The 22171-nt window shown below is 40.5% G+C and overlaps 1 long non-coding RNA gene across 4 annotated transcripts; it reads right to left on the bottom strand.

The window, feature by feature from the left end:
• Positions 1 to 10878: 10878 nt before the first annotated feature.
• LOC146554186 (uncharacterized) lies at positions 10879 to 16481 on the bottom strand. Of its 4 annotated transcripts, none has more exons than XR_014889490.1 (8): positions 16390 to 16481; positions 16078 to 16158; positions 14446 to 14627; positions 13919 to 14319; positions 13209 to 13365; positions 12848 to 12956; positions 12621 to 12742; positions 10879 to 11460 (listed from the first exon to the last, which is right to left on the bottom strand). It is a non-coding gene; the product is annotated as an uncharacterized LOC146554186 (long non-coding RNA). The 4 variants fall into 4 exon arrangements; XR_014889491.1 differs by having other exon boundaries at positions 13209 to 13360; XR_014889489.1 differs by having other exon boundaries at positions 13209 to 14347.
• Positions 16482 to 22171: the final 5690 nt, after the last annotated feature.

Below are 22171 nucleotides of genomic sequence, written 5' to 3'. Positions count from 1 at the left end.
TTCACATAATGAAAACCTATACTTTCTTTCGAGCGAGTTCCCCATTCAAATGCATGTAATAGCGAGAAACGCACTAACGTGGTGAAATAAAGCGTTTTTCATGGTCTTCATGAAGACAGCTGTAACTTTTGGTAGACGACTCAGACACACATATTTATGGCTTCATCTTATAGAATTCAATATCCCCGTGCTGGGCAAACAGATTTTGCAGCTGTTTGAGCTAAGATGTCCAAGTTATTCACATAATGAAAACCTATACTTTGTTTCGGGCGAGTTCCCCATTCAAATGCATGTAATAGCGAGAAACGCACTAACGTGGTGAAATAAAGCGTTTTTCATGGTCTTCATGAAGACAGCTGTAACTTTTGGTAGACGACTCAGACACACATATTTATGGCTTCATCTTACAGAATTCAATATCCCCGTGCTGGGCAAACAAGTTTTGCAGCTGTTTGAGCTAAGATGTTAAAGTTATTCACATAATGAAAACCTATACTTTGTTTCGGGCAAGTTCCCCATTCAAATGCATGTAATAGCGAGACGCACTAACTGGTGAAATAAAGCGTTTTTAATGGTCTTCATAAAGACAGCTGTAACTTTTGATAGAAGACTCAGAAATACATATTTATGGCTTTATCTTATAAAATTCAATATCCCCGTGCTGGGCAAACAGGTTTTGCAGCTGTTTGAGCTAAGATTTTCAAGTTATTCACATAATGAAAACCTATACTTTGTTTCGTGCGAGAACTCCATTCAAATGCATGTAATAGCGAGACGCACTAACTGGTGAAATAAAGCGTTTTTAATGGTCTTCATAAAAACAGCTGTAACTTTTGATAGAAGACTCAGAAATACATATTTATGGCTTTATCTTATAGAATTCAATATCCCCGTGCTGGGCAAACAGGTTTTGCAGCTGTTTGAGCTAAGATTTTCAAGTTATTCACATAATGAAAACCTATACTTTGTTTCGTGCGAGAACTCCATTCAAATGCATGTAATAGCGAGACGCACTAACTGGTGAAATAAAGCGTTTTTTTTTTAGTTTTTTTTTTTTTACAACTTTATTTATAGTTTTCCAACAAAACAATCCAGAATTTCTTACAAAAGTTGCGAACCCTACCCCCCACCCCCATCCAGGTGGCATCCCCACAACCAGGAAGCACAACACACACAACACAAAAAAAAAAAAAAAAAAAAAAAGGGGAGAAACACTCAAACCAATCTGTGACAGTCATTATAGCACCAACAGCCGGACCCCGGCACATGAGAGAAGAAACAAAGAAGAAAAAGGGAACAAAGAAATCCCAACAGTCAAAGTACGGGCATTGAGGAGACTATGGACAGCAGTCCGAGAAGAGAGCAAGAGCATAAATTACCAACAAGTAAAGAACAATAAATCAGGCAAAAGACAGACTCTTGACATGAGTTATGAACCGTGACCAGGTTTTGTCATATTTACTCTCCAAGCCGCGCACGGTATACCTAATTTTTTCCAGAGCTAATCCCAACATCACCTCTCTAATCCAATGGACGTAGGAAGGAGGGTTCGACGCCTTCCAGCTCAGCAGTATCAGACGGCGGGCATGCAACGAGGCAAAGGCTATTGCGTTTTTGTGGAGGGGAGAGCGTCTCAGCTCTTCCCGAGGTACACCGAAGATAGCTATCAAAGAGTCAGGCCGCAGTGTTTCACCCGATATAGCTGACAGTGATTGAAAAATTGATGTCCAGAAACCATACAGGGAGGGACATGACCAAAACATGTGCCCCAAAGAAACAGGAGAGTAATCACATCTAGGACAATTCGGTGCAACATCAGGGTACAGTTTAGACAGTCTGTCATTAGAATAGTGGAGCCTGTGGACGACCTTAAATTGAATCAGGCCATGTCTAATACAGAGAGAAGACGTATGTATACGCTGTATGGCTTTCTTCCAGATGTCTTCTGATATGAGTTCTCCAACCTCCCCTTCCCACGCCGCCTTAGGTTTGTCCCATGTATGAGGGCAGCTTTCAAGAATCAATGCATAAATCTTCGATATTGCTCTTTTAGTGGGCTGACTCACATTAAGAACTAGATACAGTAGGTCCTTAGAGGGCAGAGACGGGTACCCTGGGAGAAATTTAGAGGCAAAACTCCGAGCCTGAAGGTATCTGAAGTAGTGAGACTTTGGTAAGTTATGGTCTTCACACAAATATTTAAATGAGACAAAGCCATCCTCAGTGAAGAGATCTTGAAAGAAAACCAGACCGTTTCTGTGCCAGACTGCAAATGAATGATCTATTTGAGATGGTGTAAAAAGATGGTTGAACATTATCGGAGAAAAGCTACAAGTATTTGTCAAGTTAAAATGTTTCCTGAATTGACCCCAGATCTTAATTGAATTTTGAACCACCAAATTGGAGTTCAGCCCAGATGCTTTGACATTCAGTGGGAGAGGGGCAGTTAAGAACGAAATCGGAGAGATTGGGAGTGTAGCTCTCAGTTCCATATCTGCCCAGACTGGACCCTCCCCATCCGCAAACATGGTTATCCAATATGTCAGCTTGACAATGTTAGCAGCCCAATAATAGAATAAGAAATTAGGTAAGCCCAAACCACCATCAGCTTTAGCTCTCTCCAGGCTTGCTCTCCTTATGCGTGCAGGTTTTTTGTTCCATATGAACAAAGAGACAAAGCGATCCAGCTGGGCAAAATAGGATTTGGGGAGAAAGATGGGGATCATTTGGAATAGATAAAGAAACCTGGGCATTACAGTCATCTTCACCACATTTATCCGTCCTGCCAGCGAAAGTGGAAGTTTTGACCACCTACCCAGATCAGATTTAGTACTGTCCAGAATAGACCTGTAGTTATACTGGAAAATAGTCTTAATCGAGCCAGCTATTTCCAGTCCCAAATATGTGAATTTGTCATTTTCAATTTTAAAAGGCAAATCGTCATAAGTGGTCTGTTTTGCCAGATTGTTCAATGGAAACAGTAAAGATTTTGATAAATTAACCTTATACCCCGATATGTTGCTGAACTCCCGCAGCCAGCGGAAAAGGTGGGGCATACTCCCAATTGGGTCTGATATCTGCAAAAGGAGATCATCAGCATAAAGCAGAGTTTTATGAGTTACCTCACCCCTGGATATACCTTTAATCCTCTCATCAGATCTGATAGCAATTGCCAGCGGTTCGATCGCAATGTCAAACAGGAAGGGTGACAGGCAACAGCCCTGCCTCGTCCCCCTGTAGAGCGAAAAATATTCCGAAATCAGACCATTTGTCCTGACTGCAGCCATAGGCGTTGAATATAGGACTTTAATCCATCTACAAAAAGTAGGTCCCATGCCGAATTTCTCCAGAACTGTGAAAAGGTAGGACCATTCGATTCTATCAAACGCCTTTTCAGCGTCAAGGCTCAGAATAACTTCCGGTTGTATTGTCGAATGGGGGGAGAATACCACATTAAACAGTCGTCTCACATTAAAAAATGACTGCTGTCCGGGAATGAAGCCCGTTTGGTCCTCATTAATAATGGTGGAAATAATAGGGTCCAACCGTAGTGCAAGAGTTTTGGTTAAAATCTTATAGTCACAGCACAAAAGACTTATTGGCCTGTATGAGCTACACTGTACAGGATCTTTATCTTTCTTTAGTAAGACTGAGATCGTGGCCTGGGTAAGCGTCTGCGGCAGATTGCCAGTAGCAAAAGATTCAGCATAAACTGATTCTAAAATAGGTGTGAGCTTCGAAGAGAATTCCTTGTAAAACTCCATGGGGAAACCGTCCGGACCTGGCGACCTTCCAGTCTGAGATAATTTAATAGCGTTCGTTATCTCTTCAATCGACAACGGCTGTTCCAAAGGCGACTGAGCGTCCGGAGAGAGCTTGGGAAGATCCAGCGAGTCAAGAAACGAGTAGATCTCGGATGAATTACTGCCCACCTCTGATTGATATAGGGTAGAGTAAAAATATTTGAACTGGTCATTAATGACTCGGGGGTCGTGAGATATCGAATCAGCACCTATTTCAATTCCCGAAATCACGCGCTCAGCTGACCGCTGTTTGAGCTGAAGTGCAAGGAGCCTCCCCGCTTTATCTCCATGCTCATAATATACCTGCCTGGATTTAAAAATATTTCTTTCGGCTCTCCATGTCATAAGCGTGTCAAATTCAGTTTGCAACAGTAATTTCTCCTTAAAAAGATCTGGCGTAGGTGAAAGAGCGTAACGCCTATCCATATCCGCAATCTTGTCAGCCAGTTCTTTAAGTTGTTTAGAGCGCTCCTTGTCTCTGTGTGCCACATAAGAAATAACTTGGCCCCTAATATAGGCTTTCATAGACTCCCACAAGACTCCCCTCGACACATCCTGGGTGTCATTAATTTCTAGAAAGAAGTCAATTTGATTGCTGAGAAACGTTTTAAAGCGTTCACATAAAAGTAATAGGGGGTCTAGCCGCCACGTTCGTTGGGGCGCTACATTACCTGGAAAAATCAGACCCATCTGCACAGGGCTATGATCTGACAACACTATACTGTGGTATTTGGTGCTGGAAATTAAGGGAAGTAGCTGGTTATCGACAATGAAGTAATCAATCCTGGAGTAACTATGATGTACAGGGGAAAAAAAGGAAAATTGCTTCGTAGATGGGTTTGTTGCACGCCAAGGGTCTGATAGGCCGTAAGAACGAAGTAGGGAATTAATAGCCACTGCTGCTGACGAGAGGGTGTTGCTCGACCTTACGCTTGATCGGTCCAGCTGGGGAGAAAGGACACAATTAAAGTCTCCACCTAGAATTAATTTATAGGAGACAAGGTCTGGGAGAGTCGAAAAAAAATTAAGAAAGAACTGTGCGTTGTCCCAGTTAGGTCCATAAATATTAGCCAGTATTAGTGGTGTGTTAAACAGCTTGCCCACTACAACAACATATCTGCCATTAGGATCTGATATCACTTCAGAGTGTTCAAATGGAACCCCCTTCCTAATTAAGATTGCTGTTCCCCTGGCTTTGTAGTTAAAACGTGAATGATATATTTGTCCAATCCACTTACAACCTAATCTTTTTTGGGAGTTAGTATTTAAGTGTGTCTCCTGTAGAAACACCACGTCAGGTTTGAGCGATTTCAAATGACTAAATACCTTGCTTCTTTTAACCAAATTATTCAGCCCTTTGACGTTCCAGCTAATGAATGAGACCGATTTCTGTTGATTATTCACATTATCCAGAGTCATAGTGCCACAATCGATAATAGACTGATCCTGCACGTTGGTTATATCTCAGTGTTTCAGTGCCTGTTTGAGCCACAACATAAACCACAGATAAACCCAAAGCAAAACTAACAAAAACAAACAGATAAACATAGATAAACCTCTCACCATCCTGGACCCCTGGGCTGGTCTTCCACAAACCTGAGACTGCCCTGAAAACACTCCTCTCTCTCCTAGGCATATAACACGTTTACACTAGCTTAAACTCTTACATGAACTCAGCAAAGACAGAACAATGTATAATAGGACCCTTGACTCAGCATCATTATTGCCGCATGCATGTCGGCACCCATCCACTTACAGGCCGGTACGGCTCTGAACACTCACGGTTGGAAAATAATCCCACAAGAAAGGGGTAAAACCCAATAAAAATAATGACACTGGTGATAAGAAAAAGGGGATTAATTAATCAGAATACATCAAAAAGCAAAATAAAAGCACTGTTGGGGTTATGGTGTCGGGCTGGAGCTAAGACCAATGAGGATACCGAAGATATTCTGAAATAAAATATTCCCCAGGCCACATGACATCCACAGAATTCCCCAACATCTTATAGCTATACCTTGTCCAATCATAAAGGGCATCCAACCGTAGCGTGGCGACGTTCACCAGTCAATGCACAGCCTGTGCAGACTACCTCAATGGTAGCACGCAGCGTGTGATACTTGTTGTGGTCCGTGAATTAACTGTCACTCTCCCTCCGTCTCCCGCGGGCGCAGATTGGTCTCGACGTAGTGCCTTGCCTTGATCGGGTCTTCGAAAGACATCTGTTCGCCAGCCGGGGTCGTGATTTTCAATGTAGCTGGATACAGGAGACCATATTTCACTCCCGTACACCGGCGAAGCAATCTTCTCACCTCGGTAAAGGCCGATCTCTTCTTTCTAACGGTGGCCGAGTAATCTGGGTAGATGTAGAAACGCTTCCCATTACGGGTAATGGGACCTGCCCCCATGGCCTTTCGAAGAACATCCACTTTCTCCTGAAAATAGTGGAACTTGACGATTATCGGTCTCGGGGCATCTCCATCCTTTGGCCTCGGCTGCAGGCTCCTATGCGCCCGATCGAGCGTCGGCGTATAGTCGAGGGCGAGCGCTTCCTTCAACAATTCAGCCACGGCTTTCTCCGGTCGAATATTTCCGAATCCCTCTTCCACTCCAATTAGTCTGCAGTTATCACGACGTTGCCGGGACTCCAAATCATCGGCCTTGTCTGCCAACCGGACGAATTGGGCAGATAGCGCATCAACTTTAGCTTCCAGTGCTACAACACGGTTAGCCTGGCCATTAGCTTCCTCCTCAAGATCATCAGTGCGGGTCGAGAGCGTGGCGTTTTCTTTCTGCATGTCTTCGATAGCCTTCGCAAACTCTGCGCGCACACTCAGGACCTCTGACCTTAAATCACCCGCCAAGTCGTCTATTTTCTTGTGTAGTTCACCTGCAGCTGTCATCACAGACGAGTCGATCTTGGCTAGCACATTCTGCTCCGTTTGCTTTATGGCAGCCATGATTGTGTCGAGATCCGGCCCGGCCCCCACCCCCGCGGCCGGATCCGCACCAGGCAAGTCCGAGGCATCAGGCCCCGGCTTCTGCTAGAGCGATTTAGGCATGTTGAACAGCTTTAGACTACAAAATACAACTGATTCGAAAGATTAGGCACTTGTGAGACGGGTTCGCGCCGGGATGTACTAGAAGGGGAGCGGGAAAATTACGCAAATGGTCAATCTAAGCAGAGCTCGCAAAAACACGTCTTCACATGTCGCTGCTCTCCCTCCTCCGAAATAAAGCGTTTTAATGGTCTTCATAAAGACAGCTGTAACTTTTGATAGAAGACTCGGATACACATGTTCATGGCTTTATCTTATAGAACTCAAGGTCTCCGTGCTGGGAAAACAGGTTTTGCAGCTGTTTGAGCTAAGATTTTCAAGTTATTCACATAATGAAAACCTATACTTTGTTTCGTGCGAGAACTCCATTCAAATGCATGTAATAGCGAGAAACGCATTAACTGGTGAAATAAAGCGTTTTAATGGTCTTCATAAAGACAGCTGTAACTTTTGATAGAAGACTCAGAAATACATATTCATGGCTTTATGTTATAGAATTCAATATCCCCGTGCTGGGCAAACAGGTTTTGCAGCTGTTTGAGCTAAGATTTTCAAGTTATTCACATAATGAAAACCTATACTTTGTTTCGTGCGAGTTCCTCATTCAAATGCATGTAACAGTGAGAAACGCACTGTCTTGACAAAAGAAAGCGTTTTTAATGGTCTTCATAAAGACAGGTGTAACTTTTGATAGACGAGTCAGAAATACATATTTATGGCTTTATCTTACAGAATTCAATATCCCCGTGCTGGGCAAACAGGTTTTGCAGCTGTTTGAGCTAAGATTTTCAAGTTATTCACATAATGAAAATCTATACTTTGTTTCGTGCGAGAACTCCATTCAAATGCATGTAACAGCGAGAAACGCACTGTCTTGGCGAAATAAAGCGTTTTTGCACAACTTCGTATAGATAGGTGTAACTTATGATAGAAGTTTCAGATATACGTATTCATGGCTTTATCTTATAGAATTCAATATCGCCGTGCTGGGCAAACAGGTTTTGCAGCTGTTTGAGCTAAGATTTTCAAGTTATTCACATAATGAAAACCTATACTTTGTTTCGGGCGAGTTCCCCATCGAAATGCATGTAATAGCCAGAAACGCACTGTCTTGACGAAAGAAAGCGTTTTTGTACAACTTCATATAAATAGCTGTAACTTTTGATAGAAGACTCGGATACACATGTTTATGGCTTTATCTTATAGAACTCAAGGTTCCCGTGCTGGGAAAACAGGTTTTGCAGCTGTTTGAGCTAAGATTTCCAAGTTATTCACATAATGAAAACTTATACTTTGTTTCGGTCGAGTTCCCCATTCAAATGCATGTAACAGTGAGAAACGCACTGTCTTGGTGAAAGAAAGCGTTTTTGTACAACTTCATATAAATAGCTGTAACTTTTGATAGAAGACTCGGATACACATGTTTATGGCTTTATCTTATAGAACTCAAGGTCCCCGTGTTCTTTTGATAGAAGACTCGGATACACATGTTTATGGCTTTATCTTATAGAACTCAAGGTCTCCGTGCTGGGCAAACAGGTTTTGCAGCTGTTTGAGCTAGGATTTTCAAGTTATTCACATAATGAAAACCTATACTTTGTTTTGTGCGAACTCCATTCAAATGCATGTAATAGCGAGAAACGCACTAACTGGTGAAATAAAGCGTTTTTGTACAACTTCATATGAATGTAATATCAGTTCTGTTTTCTACTTTGATCACTTAGACCAAAAAGTGTTGGTTTCAGATTCTTTTTTTTAAATCTATAAAGCACCTGCTCATTTTTTATTATAATTAGTTTCACATAAATATTAGTGTTTCCTTTAAAATCTTTTAATGCTTACACTACACTGTACACATTAGAGACATTTCTGTTACCTGTTTCTGTTGACTCAGAGTTGTGAAATGTTCTTTTATTTGATAAACAATATGAAGTTCATAATTTTCTTACAAATAAAACTATAATGACAAACATGAACAGCTGTGCTTATTTCTGAGACATGAGTTTTTGAATGTGTTTAGACAGTGTGCATTTGTATGCTGAAACTGTAATGGTGAACCTGAGGTGATGGTCAACAGAAGGCAAATATATATCAATATAAAACAATATTGAAGTAATGTCTTTACCCCCTGCAGCGTGTGGACGCGGTGCACACAATCACCTTATTCACTGTAGTAAACATGCACCGCTAGCTCACGTGACTGACTGTCTCCATAGTTACATCGTATATTATTAGCTATGTAAACAGCTTCCATAGATACCGCCATAGCTCTCTGCAGCTGTAACACTTTCACACTTTGAAAATCATTTCACGTGTTTGATAGTTATGAAGACAGAATATGTTTTTAAGGTCATGCTAGGCGGTTGCTATGGTGGTTGCTGTGGACTTGGCTGGACCTCATCCGATTCCTGTTATTAGCTGTCCGCCGTAGGAAGGCTGCGTTCCATTTACAAGTAGTGACATTCTGCCGCAACTCGAACTCAAACCCCGCTTTGTTCTTTAATTATAGGCCTTTTATAGCCGTTCATGACACACACACACACACACACACACACACACACACACACAAAACACTTTGCCTCACAATGACAGTGTAACTTTACCTAACCTAACCTTTAAAGTATCTGATATAGTATAGAAAAATGAAGCAACCAGAGATTTAATGATGAAGACTCTGGGTTTTGTAGTTCACATTTTACACACCTGAATGACTCTTTGCATATAATTTATTGAAGAGGAGTTTAGAATGCACTTTATATTTAGACTGTTGCTGTTTAATTTTTTAGATTGTTGCCGTGTTATGTCATGAATAAGGTTCACCTGCTGGGGGTTTGATGGATCAGCTGGACAATACAGTCAAAGTCAGACTTCATTCATCATATGCAAGAATCCTAGTTGGATTTTTGTTGTCACTCATGTTTTTGAACCAAATATTGAAAACAATTCTGACAGACTGGATACCTCATCAGGGTGTACATTACCTTTCACTCAAGCATCCCAGGACAGAGCCTTGCCCCACCATGAGCCTGGGTGGATCCGTGGTTATAATATAAAAGGACCAATGCTGAATATGAATATTTCATGAAAATTTAATTATAATACGAATTAGTAATAAGGGTTTCTCTGCGCCCTTCTCCACCCCATACTCAAAGAGCTGCGGGCAGAGAGGGTGACAGGAGAGGATGGCACTGAAGAGAAGATGCTCGGTTTCTGGAGTCTCCTGGTCCTGTCAGTATTAGTAGGATGCATCTGCTGTGTCTTCTCGTGGATGCTCACCTACCTTGACTCATTCCAGCCTGGTATGGATTTCCCAACACTGCGGACAGTGGCCCACGTCAGAGACGTTTAATATTTATTACATATGTCTGAATTGCTAACCCTAACCCTAGCTCAACAGACCACAATGCCCTGGACTGTCAGTATTATTACATGCTGTGAACATAAGTAGCTTTGATCACAGTTTATGTTGTAAAAGAGAAGGAATATTGAAAAAAAGATCAACATTGTGATATTATTTGTTCCAAACTGACCAGAAACATGCTTGTCATACTCTCACAGCAAAGGATCAGACTCACTGTGCATGACAGCTCAGGCCAATGATGTCTGTTAGATTGTCAGTTGTTGTGCTTCTGTACAGTTAGGGTCACCGTCTCTATTTCAGAATAATTAATATGCGGAAAACACTAAAAGTTGATTGTCTTCCAATATTCTAGCATAATTAAAAAACTTTGACTTTGTAAGTACATATTATTAGTCCTAATGCCAGTATGATTCTTCATAACTCCTGCTTTGAAATACTGAACTTTAAAATTTACTTGATGAAAGATAATTTACAGTGGCACTCTGTCAGGATAATTCTGACTATAAGATCACTCTATTAATCTGAATCCTTCTGAAATGTGCTGTGAATGAATGCTGATGCAACTCACTGTGGGAAAGCTGTTAATAAAATGAATCTCACATGCAACACATTCACAGAGGAAGAGGACACAAAGGGAGGACATGCAGAGGCTGTGTTAAAGTCAGAAATCCAAATCTTTAGTCAAAAACAGGCGGCGGTTACAAACAGGAAGACAAGCAGTCCATCAAACAGTCTACAGGGTCAAACATACAGAGAATTCAAACAGCAGTAAAAAAATAACTGGACACTGAAAAACTTAAAGCAATGTGAGACACAATAAAAGGAAGAAGCGCAGTATATTCACTGAATTATCATCAATTACAAAAGAGAAAAAGAGAAAAGGAGAAAAACAATGATTTCTACGAAAATAAACCTTGATGGAAACATACAGAATGTAAACTGTGTGAGTTTGGTGAACTTTGTTAGTAACAAATGAGAAAAAAAAAAGAGAGACAAAAACTCAGTATTCATTACATTGCATTACATTAGAAAGCATCTAAACATTATGGTCATGGATTTTAACAGTCTTAGTTCCGCTCACTGTCATCATTATAATCATCATGATCAATGGCGAGGTCCTGAGGTGGGTGGGGCTGTCTCTGGTGCTGTCACCATGAAGGAACAGCATCTGGCACATGTTGCTGAAACATCCCAGTACACTGGTGTAGTTTCCTCTCCAGCTGTTTGACATTTGACACTTCAACATTAAGGGGAAGAAGAAGAAATAGTGTTAGGTCAGGTGACCATATGGTTTCTAAAGTAACTGACAGGGAGTAACCAGGCCGTTAGAAATGGATGGCAGAAGTGGCGCAGCTGCCCCTCTGTTGGTCTTCCTTGGTCTCTTGTGTTCTGGGGGCCTCTGGATGTCTGGAGTTTTGATCTCCTCCATACCTGCTTCATGCCCTGGTGGACGGGGCTGTGGCTCCCCACACCCTCTAGCACATAGGTGTCAAACTCTGGCCCGCAGCCTAATTACATTTGGCCCGCGAAGCCATACCAAATTACTATTAGAGCTGACCTCTAATAGCTAATATATATAGTTTAGTATTAAGCTTTGCTTGTTCCATATTCAGTTTTTCAGCAAAACTTGTTTGAGTCTATAAGAAAAGATTCATTCTCATGAATGGAGGAAGATTTTTTTTTTTATATTAATGTTAGCCTGCGACTTTGTTCCAGTTTTGAATTTTGGCCCACTGTGTATTTGAGTTTGACACCCCTGCTCTAGCAGATCATTACATGAAGGAACCTTTTAAAAAGCACGTCCATGCTCACAGGTGTACACACGGGTGCTCACACACACAAACTACACCCTTTTTGGCTCCTACCTCAAAGTACACTGTGCGCTGTCGATATTATGTGCTGCACAATAATGTTTAATATTTAGTATTTACTGTTATATTCACATATATCATCGTGATGTTGTTTATTGTATTGCTCTCCTTTTCTTCTGCTGTTTTTCTTTTTTCTTTCTCAACAGGTGATCTAGGTTATTGTATTGTATGTATTTTTTTTTGTCTGCTTATTTAGTTGTTTTTTGTTTTTTTGCTCTTTATTCCCGTCCCTCTTCTCTGCTGTTTTTCCCCCTCTTCCTTTCTCCCTTTTCTTTTCCTCATTCAAGTCTGTCCCGTATCTAGCAAGTGAAAGTAAAAAATAAATAAAATAAACAATAAAAGGTATATCAAATAGACCATTACGGCAAGGCTGGGATGGTCAATTTGGTAAAGTAAATCCGTTGGGCATCTTTCTTCGCCTTTAGACAATAATTCTGATGGCAAAAGAACCAAACGGGACAGGCAGGAAAAAAAAAAAGAAAAGAAATGGATGGCATGTGTTTAGAGGTACTGTAGCTGTACTTACCAAAAGCAGAAGCACACAGATGACAGATCAGATGCTGAATGTTGCAGGAACATGCTCATGTGCGGTGGTCATTCAGTGCTGCTCCGGCAGGTTAGACAGTCCAAGACTGATATCCTGCCCATCTGAGAGTTTGAAAACACACATGCAAAGATTTATTTTGTATTACACTCAAAGTTGGATGTTCATTTCTGTCCTTTAAAAATGTTTGTGTATTTGAAAGCACTAACATTTAAGGATGACTTGGATCGTCTCCTTTAAAGGGGAGACAAGTGTATCCACTGATCCACGTCACTTTACCTGGATGATGACTCCTCTCCCCCTCACTCAGAAACACTCCTAATATAACCAAGCAAATAAATAATATTGAAGATTTACTTACATCATTACAAAAACATCAAAAACATCTCCCTTTGATTCTATTTCTCCATTCCTGCTGAACATCAGGCAACAAATATCTCAATAAATCACAGTAAAATGTAAAGCACATGTTTTCTCTGCTTTGTCTAACCTCTGCAGAGCCTCTGTCAAGAAAAACATATCTGTAAGCATAAAACAAATATACATTTCATAACACGTCACTGGACAAACCTCGGTCAGTTGATTTCCTCTGTGCAGTGTAGACGAGCATCAGTCAGCAAGTCAAGGTGGTGAGATGGACTGGTGTCCTTTGTGACTCAGCTGGTGCTTCTGAGGAAACACCACCGTCTCTCCACACCGTCACCATCTGTGAGCACAAACTGCTGCTCTGCCAGCATGTAGGAAATCACATATCACACACACAGGGGTGAAGAAACATTAGAGCTCAACTTTGGATACTTTAGATCTAAACAGATAAAACTAGCTCTTAGCTTCAACAATCAGTGAACAGACAAACAATGATACCAAACTGATTCTGTATGAATACAATATGGTATTTTCAATACAGGTGTCAAATTAATTTATTAAAACTAATACAGATATATGTATATCTTTTTTTTTTAATAAATTCGTTTGCTAAATTATAAGAATATATATATATTTTTTTCATTTAACAATTGCAACTGAAAGAAATTAAATATTGAACAAAAATATATTGTCACATTCTGAGCATGCTCAGCATGCTGAAAGACTTGAAGTTGCTACAGATTTTAAGAAGTGATAATTATAGGAAAAAAACTTCTCTTTTTCATCCGTTTAATCAAACATTTGATGCCTTAGATGTCTCAGTCTATAGCGTTCTGCAACTACAACTAAGCTGAAGCTTGGATTTGGCTGCAGGTGCCCCTGTACATCCTTCTCAGCAGCACACATGTGGGTACCATTTAATCACACTTCTTCCTGAGCTTTGCTTCATCACAAGACCAAAGGTGGCATCCCGTGTCACGGTCATATCATCATCCAGAAGAAACATTTGAAGAAACATCATGGAGAAGAAACATTTACGCGCCTCCTGGTTTTGTTTTCTGATCCTGCAAAAAGACTGAGGACAACAAAGCCCAGAGAACACGAGATACACAACATCCAACATTCAGACTCAACAGCCTCCATAAATGAAGAGCACCAGGTTGGTTCAGTTATAGTAGATATGAGCATACTTCACATTACTGGGTATGAATAATAATCAAGAGACAAACTTTAAAGATGCAGAGCATGATGTCCCACCATCAGACTGTAAACAAACATCCACCAGGCTTCTTTGCTGGCAAAATTGATGATTCTCCTATCAGGGATCAGTAGAGTGTATTAACCTGTGGTATAAGCAGCAGTCACTTAAATATTACTGTTTCAGATAAGAAATCTAGCACATAAAAGCCAGGGTGGGAGGGATCTCTGCAAACTGACTTACCTCTGCAAGTGTGAAGCTCAACAAAAATCTGACTCTCCAGTCACAGACAAACAAAAAACTCCAGCTGGGAGATAGAAAACGCTGTCTGGGTCTTGCTGGATCTTGCTGGTCAGAGTCCACACATTAGCAGAGTGCTTCTTGGTCCCACTGGCCCATATGGACAGTGACTGTGGAGAACTGTTCTGGAAAACAGAAAAGAGAATTAAAATAACAAAAAGCCAAAGAGGATTTCCACAAAGACTCTCTTGGAATCAGCAATCAAAAAATCACTGGTTCATATTTCAATTAAATATGAACAGGTTCCTTAAATGTTCAGATCTGATTTAATTTAATTTACTTCACACAGCACATTCGTCCAGGCTGACAGGTAAACATAGAATTAATCTCAGGTAACATGACTCATAGTAGAGATTCAGTAAGAAAGATTGCAGGCTCTAATATTATTACCACACAATCCAAGGACACACCAACAGCTCAGATTTCTAGAACTATTTAAACAAATGTCTTCTGAATATTCAATTCAGGTTCACAGTGGGAGGGTGGGGGGTGTCGTGGAATTTTTAAAATAAAGTCTGCAACACAGAAAGAGCTGTGATCAAGCTATTTATTACTGCGCACAGGAGAGCAAACACACATCAAACATCACAGTTCAGTCATGTCAGCTCTGCCACTTCACGTGTCTCGCTATGAAACCTAACGGATCAATGGTTATGCTGTTTTGTGCCCTTGCCGTTATCAGCACCTGTAAAGGGAGTTGTTTTCTCAAACTGCTGAAGTAAGTTCATCTAGTTTTAGAAACTTTCATTGAACAGTCTATAACAGTGTCACAACTAAGCATATTAAGCACTTAAATGCTTTAAATGAGAATAACATAAAATTTCTATTACAGGAGCTAGAGCCTGTCCCAGTAGTCATAGGTAGAGCACACCTGGACAGGTCACCAGTCTGTCACAGGATTAACACAGATGCAGCCTGACTCAATCCTAAATGTTCAGCACACAGAGACACGGAGGTGCCGTTTAAAGCTTAGTGTTAACTTGAGTCACTGATCATTTGCAGTATTACAGAATCTGGCAGTCTTTGCATGATGTCCACGTCACTGTACGTTTCTAGCTGACTCTCAGGTGTGATAGGTGTGACAGCAGGAAAGAGTAATAATAGCCTGCATCCTGAGGTTTTTCATGCAGGATTAAAGGAGCCAGGCTTTGTTCACACAGCTAGGATTGTATTTTACACTGACCCTGGGTCAGTATAAGTTTAAACGAAGCACTGAAACTTGCACATATTTATTACAGATGCACTGAAGCTAATCGAGATATTTGCTGTCAGTCTGTGGCTGCGATTAAACACTTTACTGGAAACTTATTAACTAGTAACTTCGTCAGTCATGACAGAGGCTAATATTTCTGTGCTAACATCGTTTAAACAGTAACAGCTTTACTCCAATATAAGCTAACGTTTACACCGTAACTTTAAGCTAGCACCATAAAGACGGTAATAACATCTACAAATGCATCTTAAAGCTGTTATATTAGCACTCGGTGTATTACTAACATAACCACATTAACATTATTGACACTCGCTGACTTTTAATAGTCATTCTATAAATGCTGTCCGTTTAAACGGTCTTACCTGTAAACACTGCTGTATCCACCGGATTGCAGCCAGAGTGGATTCTGGAGTCTTCCCACGCTCCTGTTAGTGATCTTCCATCTGGATGGATGATAACAACCTTCTGAACAATCTAGCAGGAGATGGTCCATATCTATGGGACTGATTTGTGCTAATAACGCCCATTGTATGGACTGATAACAGCCGAAGCGGGTGAATAAAGTCACCCAGTCGTTAGCTGTGCCATTACCCAGCATACACCAGCACAATATTAGGCACAGCACCACCATAGACATTTTCAGTGGTTTTGAATGCAGGACATGGTTATCTTACCTTGTAAAATGCATGACAATAAAACAGCTAACCACCACAAAATGGTATTGTGTGTGTATGTATGTGCATGTGTGTGTGTGTGTGTGTGTGTGTGTGTGTGAGAGAGAGAGAGAAAGACAGAGAGAGGGAGGGGCGGGGGGAGAGATCAAAGGCATGCGTTTATGTTAGAGTGTGCCTCCTCTCTCTTATTGGATGTATGGTATAGCATGTTTATTCAGGTGCACCTTTGAAGTCTATGAGAATACTTTGCAGCCTGGTCTGAGTGGTCATTTCTGCACAGACACAATGAAGCGTGCACTCAGTTTAGAGGAGGCTGTTGCTGCAGTTTTGCACTCTCCACAAGCAGTGGAGATACTTCTGACAGCGAAGAAGAATTTTTGCCAGGCACCGAGGAGCTTTGCAGCTCATGTGAGGAGGAGGAGAAGGAGAAGGAGGAAGAAGAGCAGGAGGAAGAGACAAGACTGGAGGATGGCCAGTGGAGATCTAAAAATGGAGAAATCATGTGGCAACCCACACACGAAGAGGTCCTGCCATTTTTTCCTCCCCCCATTTTAACCCCAGGACCAACCCATTATGCAATTCGTATAGGATCAGCAGCCCTGTGAGCACTTTCCATCTTTTTTTTTGCAGAGGACATTATGCAGCTAATCCTGCATTTCACCAACCTGCAGGGGCAACAGGTCAGTAAAAGACTGGAAGGACATAGATGAGGAGTTGCAGGCTTACATGGGGCTTGTGATGCTGGCTGGCCTGTACAGGTCTCAACATGAAACGACAACAAGCCTGTGAAATGGGGAGACAGGGCTCTTCTGTTTCCTGCTACCATGTCAAAAAAAAAAGATTTGAGCAAATTAATCGGTCAGTAAGATTGTCTCTCCCGTCTAGGTCGCTACAGGGGGGACAAGGCTGTGGTTTCCTACATCCCCAAGCAAAGAAAAAAGGTTGTCTTATTGAGCACCAGGCACAGTGAGCTACAAGTCCAGGACTCTGGGAAGAGAAAGCCCCACATCATCCTGGATTATAACAAATGCAAAGGGGCTGTGGATCATCTGGACCAGGTAAGCACAATTATAAGTCATTTATTTGCCAAATTGTTTACCATTTCTCATTGTTATAACTGATAAAGTCAGATAATGTGACTATAATAGTTTTGATATGAGATGATAGTTTTAGACTATGATAGTTTTGATAGTTACAGTAAGGGGGGGGGGGGGGGGGGGTCCAGTTTGACGCCCACAGGCAGGAAGAATCTCTTGCTTATGGCTGTATAAATCTGTTCATGTCACCTGATCATTTCTTTTTGTTTTGCAGGTTTGTGGCAACTACTCCTGCCGTAGGAGGACACGTAGGTGGCCCATGTGTCTGTTCTACTACATGATCGAGGTGAGCTGCTATAATGCTTTCATTCAAGACAGATGTAATTTTTGATAGAAGACGCATATACACATATTTATGGATTTATCTTATAAAGTTCGATATCCCCGTGTTGAGCAAACAGGTTTTGCAGCTGTTTGATCTAAGATTTTCAAGTTATTCACAAAATGAATACCTATACTTTGTTTCGTGCGAGAACTCCATTCAAATGCATGTAATAGTCAGAAACGCACTGTCTCGTTAAAATAAAGCCTTTTTGTACAACTTCATGAAGCTAGCTGTAACATTTGATAGGAGACTCGGATACACATGTTTATGGCTTTATCTTATAGAATTCAATATCCCCGTGTTGAGCAAACAGGTTTTGCAGCTGTTTGAACTAAGATTTCCAAGTTATTCACATAATGAGAACCTATACTTTGTTTCGGTCGAGTTCCCCATTCAAATGCATGTAACAGCGAGAAACGCACTGTCTTGGCGAAAGAAAGCGTTTTTGTACAACTTCATATAAATAGCTGTAACTTTTGATAGAAGACTCGGATACACATGTTTATGGCTTTATCTTATAGAACTCAAGGTCCCCGTGCTGGGAAAACAGATTTTGCAGCTGTTTGAACTAAGATTTCCAAGTTATTCACATAATGAAAACCTATACTTTTTTTCGGTCGAGTTCCCCATTCAAATGCATGTAACAGTGAGAAACGCACCGTCTTGGCGAAAGAAAGCTATTTTGTACAACTTCATATAAATAGCTGTAACTTTTGATAGAAGACTCGGATACACATGTTTATGGCTTTATCTTATAGACCTCAATGTCCCCATGCTGGGAAAACAGGTTTTGCAGCTGTTTGAGCTAAGATTTCCAAGTTATTCACATAATGAAAACCTATACTTTGTTTCGGTCGAGTTCCCCATTCAAATGCATGTAACAGTGAGAAACGCACTGTCTTGGCAAAAGAAAGCGTTTTTGTACAACTTCATATAAATAGCTGTAACTTTTGATAGAAGACTCGGATACACATGTTTATGGCTTTATCTTATAGAACTCAAGGTCCCCGTGCTGGGAAAACAGGTTTTGCAGCTGTTTGAGCTAAGATTTCCAAGTTATTCACATAATGAAAACTTATACTTTGTTTCGGTCGAGTTCCCCATTCAAATGCATGTAACAGTGAGAAATGCACTGTCTTGGCGAAAGAAAGCGTTTTTGTACAACTTCATATAAATAGCTGTAACTTTTGATAGAAGACTCGGATACACATGTTTATGGCTTTATCTTATAGAACTCAAGGTCTCCGTGTTGGGCAAACAGGTTTTGCAGCTGTTTGAGCTAAGATTTCCAAGTTATTCACATAATGAAAACTTATACTTTGTTTCGGTCGAGTTCCCCATTCAAATGCATGTAACAGTGAGAAATGCACTGTCTTGGCGAAAGAAAGCGTTTTTGTACAACTTCATATAAATAGCTGTAACTTTTGATAGAAGACTCAGACAAACATGTTTATGGTTTTATCTTATAGAACTCAAGGTCTCCGTGCTGGGAAAACAGGTTTTGCAGCTGTTTGAGCTAAGATTTCCAAGTTATTCACATAATGAAAACTTATACTTTGTTTCGGTCGAGTTCCCCATTCAAATGCATGTAACAGTGAGAAACGCACTGTCTTGGCGAAAGAAAGCGTTTTTGTACAACTTCATATAAATAGCTGTAACTTTTGATAGAAGACTCGGATACACATGTTTATGGCTTTATCTTATAGAACTCAAGGTCTCCGTGCTGGGAAAACAGGTTTTGCAGCTGTTTGAGCTAAGATTTCCAAGTTATTCACATAATGAAAACCTATACTTCGTTTCGGTCGAGTTCCCCATTCAAATGCATGTAACAGTGAGAAACGCACTGTCTTGGCGAAAGAAAGCGTTTTTGTACAACTTCATATAAATAGCTGTAACTTTTGATAGAAGACTCAGACAAACATGTTCATGGCTTTATCTTATAGAACTCAAGGTCTCCGTGCTGGGAAAACAGGTTTTGCAGCTGTTTGAGCTAAGATTTCCAAGTTATTCACATAATGAAAACCTATACTTTGTTTCGGTCGAGTTCCCCATTCAAATGCATGTAACAGTGAGAAACGCACTGTCTTGGCGAAAGAAAGCGTTTTTGTACAACTTCATATAAATAGCTGTAACTTTTGATAGAAGACTCGGATACACATGTTTATGGCTTTATCTTATAGAACTCAAGGTTCCCGTGCTGGGAAAACAGGTTTTGCAGCTGTTTGAGCTAAGATTTCCAAGTTATTCACATAATGAAAACCTATGCTTTGTTTCGGTCGAGTTCCCCATTCAAATGCATGTAACAGTGAGAAACGCACTGTCTTGGCGAAAGAAAGCGTTTTTGTACAACTTCATATGAATAGCTGTAACTTTTGATAGAAGACTCGGATACACATGTTTATGGCTTTATCTTTTTAGAACTCAAGGTCCCCGTGTTCTTTTGATAGAAGACTCGGATACACATGTTTATGGCTTTATCTTATAGAACTCAAGGTTCCCGTGCTGGGCAAACAGGTTTTGCAGCTGTTTGAGCTAAGATTTCCAAGTTATTCACATAATGAAAACCTATACTTTGTTTCGGTCGAGTTCCCCATTCAAATGCATGTAACAGTGAGAAACGCACTGTCTTGGCGAAAGAAAGCGTTTCTGTACAACTTCATATAAATAGCTGTAACTTTTGATAGAAGACTCAGACAAACATGTTTATGGCTTTATCTTATAGAACTCAAGGTCTCCGTGCTGGGAAAACAGGTTTTGCAGCTGTTTGAGCTAAGATTTCCAAGTTATTCACATAATGAAAACCTATACTTTTTTTCGGTCGAGTTCCCCATTCAAATGCATGTAACAGTGAGAAACGCACCGTCTTGGCGAAAGAAAGCTATTTTGTACAACTTCATATAAATAGCTGTAACTTTTGATAGAAGACTCGGATACACATGTTTATGGCTTTATCTTATAGTACTCAAGGTCCCCGTGTTCTTTTGATAGAAGACTCGGATACACATGTTTATGGCTTTATCTTATAGAACTCAAGGTCTCCGTGCTGGGAAAACAGGTTTTGCAGCTGTTTGAGCTAAGATTTCCAAGTTATTCACATAATGAAAACCTATACTTTGTTTCGGTCGAGTTCCCCATTCAAATGCATGTAACAGTGAGAAACGCACTGTCTTGGCGAAAGAAAGCGTTTTTGTACAACTTCATATAAATAGCTGTAACTTTTGATAGAAGACTCGGATACACATGTTTATGGCTTTATCTTATAGAACTCAAGGTCTCCGTGCTGGGAAAACAGGTTTTGCAGCTTTTTGAGCTAAGATTTCCAAGTTATTCACATAATGAAAACCTATACTTTTTTTCGGTCGAGTTCCCCATTCAAATGCATGTAACAGTGAGAAACGCACCGTCTTGGCGAAAGAAAGCTATTTTGTACAACTTCATATAAATAGCTGTAACTTTTGATAGAAGACTCGGATACACATGTTTATGGCTTTATCTTATAGTACTCAAGGTCCCCGTGTTCTTTTGATAGAAGACTCGGATACACATGTTTATGGCTTTATCTTATAGAACTCAAGGTTCCCGTGCTGGGCAAACAGGTTTTGCAGCTGTTTGAGCTAAGATTTCCAAGTTATTCACATAATGAAAACCTATACTTTGTTTCGGTCGAGTTCCCCATTCAAATGCATGTAACAGTGAGAAACGCACTGTCTTGGCGAAAGAAAGCGTTTTTGTACAACTTCATATAAATAGCTGTAACTTTTGATAGAAGACTCAGACAAACATGTTTATGGCTTTATCTTATAGAACTCAAGGTCTCCGTGCTGGGAAAACAGGTTTTGCAGCTGTTTGAGCTAAGATTTCCAAGTTATTCACATAATGAAAACCTATACTTTGTTTCGGTCGAGTTCCCCATTCAAATGCATGTAACAGTGAGAAACGCACTGTCTTGGCGAAAGAAAGCGTTTTTGTACAACTTCATATAAATAGCTGTAACTTTTGATAGAAGACTCAGACAAACATGTTCATGGCTTTATCTTATAGAACTCAAGGTCTCCGTGCTGGGAAAACAGGTTTTGCAGCTGTTTGAGCTAAGATTTCCAAGTTATTCACATAATGAAAACGTATACTTTGTTTCGGTCGAGTTCCCCATTCAAATGCATGTAACAGTGAGAAACGCACTGTCTTGGCGAAAGAAAGCGTTTTTGTACAACTTCATATAAATAGCTGTAACTTTTGATAGAAGACTCAGACAAACATGTTTATGACTTTATCTTATAGAACTCAAGGTCTCCGTGCTGGGAAAACAGGTTTTGCAGCTGTTTGAGCTAAGATTTCCAAGTTATTCACATAATGAAAACCT

This window comes from Mchenga conophoros, linkage group LG18 (genome assembly GCF_057382185.1).
Source record: "Mchenga conophoros isolate Kocher_MC1m ecotype Shallow Benthic linkage group LG18, M_conophoros_male_GT1.1, whole genome shotgun sequence".
Lineage (NCBI taxonomy): Eukaryota > Metazoa > Chordata > Actinopteri > Cichliformes > Cichlidae > Mchenga > Mchenga conophoros.
Note: the sequence above shows the minus strand (reverse complement) of the source record. Positions and strands in the feature narration are given on the sequence as shown.